Source organism: Corvus brachyrhynchos, unplaced genomic scaffold, assembly GCF_000691975.1.
Source record: "Corvus brachyrhynchos isolate BGI_N302 unplaced genomic scaffold, ASM69197v1 scaffold1013, whole genome shotgun sequence".
NCBI classification, from domain to species: Eukaryota; Metazoa; Chordata; class Aves; order Passeriformes; family Corvidae; genus Corvus; species Corvus brachyrhynchos.
The window spans coordinates 4,372-8,195 of NW_008236958.1; the positions used below are offsets into that span (position 1 = coordinate 4,372).

General features: G+C 42.4%; 1 long non-coding RNA gene across 1 annotated transcript in view; it reads left to right on the forward strand.

The window, feature by feature from the left end:
* The window catches only part of LOC108445232, a 4,820-nt gene extending 2,460 nt beyond the window's left edge, over positions 1–2,360 (forward strand). The window contains exon 2 of the long non-coding RNA XR_001860006.1: positions 1,675–2,360. This is a non-coding gene — a long non-coding RNA (uncharacterized LOC108445232). The remainder of the gene's footprint in view (positions 1–1,674) is intronic.
* The last annotated feature ends 1,464 nt before the right edge of the window (positions 2,361–3,824 follow it).

A 3,824-nucleotide genomic window follows, 5' to 3' on the forward strand; every position in this document is an offset into this window, starting at 1 on the left:
CCCCTCCTGGAGGAATCAGCTTTGGAGAGGCCTCCTACCCCCTCCCCCCTCCCCCCCCCCCCTCGCCTGTGTCACCGTTCCCCTGGCAACAACCACTTCTGCTGTTCCTCTTAGGGAGGAAGCAACATACCAAAGTACAAGGAGCTCAGTTACAGAACAGCCCTCTCCCGATCCCCCCTCCCCAAAACAAGAAAGAAGTATCATAACAGAAAAAGGACACAAGAATTGGAATGGGGAGGTCCGTTTGTTCCCTTTAAGGGAAGTTCCAATGGGAGCTGGGGGAACAGGATTTGTAAACATCTCCCTCACTTCGGCAGAAGTTAGAAATTTTAGGAAGCGATCAAAGGACTATTGGACGATCCTATAGGTACAGCTGAACAATTAGATCAATTTTTAGGTCCAAACATTTTCACTTGGGAAGAGATAAAAGCCATAATGAAAATATTATTTTCTCAAGAAGAACGAGAAATGATTAGAGTTGTGAGTATGAGAATCTGGGAAAGAGAAAACCATCAGGGACCACCAGGGGACCAGAAGATGTCATTGACACCCCCTGCTTGGAATCACAATGAAGAGGCTGGGCAAAGGAATATGAATGATTATCGTAATTTAATAATCAAAGGAATAAAAGAGGCAGCACCTAGAGGGCAGAATTTAAAAAGGGCTTTTGAAGGACAGCAGGGAAAGGAAGAGTCTCCAACTGAATGGTTAGAGAGACTTAGGAGAAATATGAAACAATTTTCTGGGATAGATCCTGAGACAGTAGCTGGGCAGGCTCTACTAAGAGTCAATTTTGTCACTCATGCTTGGCCAGATATTAGGAAGAAACTAGAAAAATTGGAAGACTGGCAAGAGAGATCATTAAATGATTTATTAAAAGAGGCTCAAAAAGTTTATGTCAGGAGAGATGTATAGTTTGCCAAAAAGTAAATAAAAAGGTGATGAGAAAAACAACTTCAAGAGGTCACGAGTTAGCTCTCCAACCATTTCAAAGCATCCAAGTGGACTTTACTGAAATTCCCCAAGTACAGAGGTGGAAATTCTTGTTAGTAATAACAGACCATCTTACCCATTAGGTGGAAGCTGTTCCCACTGTCAGAGTCACAGCCAATGTAGTATGTAAAATCCTCTTAGAACAAATTATTCCTGGGTATGGAATGACTAATAAGATAGACTCAGACAGAGGGACACACTTTACATCAAAAGTTCTGCATCAACTAACTCAAGCCTTGGGAATAAAATGGGAACTACATACCCCATGGCATCCACAGAATTCAAGATGGGCAGAGAGGATGAACCAAACTTTAAAGAGAACCTTAACTAAATTAATAATTGAAACTCAAATGTCGTGGGTAAAATGCCTACCTCTGGCTTTATTGAGGGTGCGGACACAACCCAGGTCAGACCTGGGAGTGTCACCTTGCGAAATGATGTTTGGGTTACCCTTTCTGACCACTCAACATGAAACTGCTACCTATGAAGTAGGGGAAATGAGTGTTAAAGGATATGTCAGCGCAATTGCAAGGACCCTTGAAGATTCGCGGTTGAAAGGGATAATCTCTCAAACCACACATTTAGACTTTAAAATCCATAATATACATCCAGGGGAGTGGGTACAAAGTAAAAACATGGAAAAAGCAATCTTTAACTCCATAATGGGAAGGTCTTTTCCAGGTACTACTGACAACTGAGGCAGTGATCTGGACCAAGGAGCAAGGGTGGCTCCACGCCAGCAGAATCAAAGGACCTGTGGAAGAACCTAAGGAGTGGACTATAACATCTAAGCCTGGTGATACCAAGTTGACTCTTAAGCAGGAACTGTGTGGTAATGCACTGGGAAGACCCAAATGATCCAAGGGATGCACCAAGAATCACACCTGATTGGGAAATAAGGCCAAGCTTATATCAGTGGTTTCAAGTGTAAGTGTTGCCTGGACAAGTCCTGAGACACCTCCAATACCCCCCTTGGGGAGGAATCCTTCCACTCCAAACAGGAGGATCAGGACTATTTCGGTCAGAGAGTCCTCATATTCTGGCCTTAGCCTGTGACTTATTTAAAAAAGGGGAGGAATTGTCACTTCTAACAGTGTCATACCATATACCCTGTCTGATTCATCCCAGTACTGGACATGCTAGCTGGGTTAAATGTAAAGGTCTAGACTGTAAAAAATATTGGTATTGTAGTTCACTAAAATGACACTCTCATTGCATGAAGTGTCGAATGCCAGATCTATTCCCCATCCAGGTAGAGCAAAAACAGCTGAAATAGTAACCCTGCTTTGTGGATGGGAATTACTAGTGCCTGTTGAATGGGAGATACCTGAGGAACAGTGGGAAGCTACAATTAAGAAGGGTCAAAAGCAACTTGCTTAGAAATTAGCAAAGAGGAAGTGACGAGGAAATAGAGGGCAAGACCGAATTGACCACTGTATTTGCCACCAAGAAGATCATATACCCCTGCTGTGGGTAGCAACCCCATAGGCATGGAAGGTGGAGGTATAAGCCATATCGGACTTCTGTTATTCCTTTATCTGTCACTCCTCTTTTGTCTCTTCCCTCTGGGGATACCGACAAAGCCATACCATAGGTATTACCAAAAGCTGTATATGGAAAACCACCGAGGTTCCATTTTCATTGCGCATACCCATGTCAACAGTCACTGTTATAACCCATCCAAATTAGGAAACTGTATGCAAAATGGAAAAAAATACTTGATTGTAGAAAACTTAGGAACAAGTGGTAGCAGGTTGGGAAGTAAATGTCCAAAAGGGGAAAGATGGATTTGTTTCACATATATTGTTGGGAGTAAAGTCTCAGGCTTAGTAAAAGAACAACTGGTAAACAAGAAGGCAAATCTAGCACAGCAATCTAATTCTGTATCGACCCCAAGTCAAGACATGTATGTGAAACTCAAACAACAATTAGAAAATGAAAAGGAGATCTCAAATTTGGAGAAAACCTGTTTGTGGAATTAGGGGAAAGGATAGGTAAGGAGCTTAATGTAACCAACTGTTGGGTCTGTGGAGGGCCTCTGATGACAGAGGAATGGCCATGGAAAGGCAATAGCTTAGGCCCAGTAGAACTCCTTAAGTGAAATCGGACAAAGATAAGGGGAGAAAACAGACCAGAAGGGTGGGTACTGAGTTCAACAGTGATAGGAGAGGAGTGTCTCTGGTGTACCGGGAACAATTTCCTCAACGAAGTAGGAAATACTCCCTGTAAGAGTTATACAGTCAGTAATGGAACTTTTGCATGGTGAGTTCCTGAGAAACCAGCTCTGTACTGGACTCGGAGAAAAACAAAGGAAGAGAATTGTAAGTACAGTAATAAGATCAAACTCTTTCAATGCAATGATACAAACAAAAATCCTTGTTTTGGGATCCCAGATATATAAAAATTTTGGGAAAATATAAATCAACAAAAATTTGATTACTGGAAGGCACCAGACGGTCTAATTTGGATATGTGGAAAAGGGCATATGCAAAGCTCCCCTCTTGGTGGAAAGGGAGTTGTACCCTGGGAATCATACACCCAGGATTCTTTCTTTTACCAGAGCCAGACGGAGATCAAGTAGGAATACCAGTGTATGAGGATTTAAAAAGAAATAAAAGAGAATTGATTGGAGGATCTCAAAAATGGAGAGATGAGGAATGGCCCGCTGAGCGCATAATTGAAACGTATGGGCCAGCCACCTGGGCACAAGATGGGAGTTGTGGGTATCGAACCCCAATTTACATGCTGAATCAGATTATAAGACTCCAAGCAGTTGTAGCAATAATAACGAACCAAACTGGTCAGGCATTGGAATTACTAGCTAGCCAACA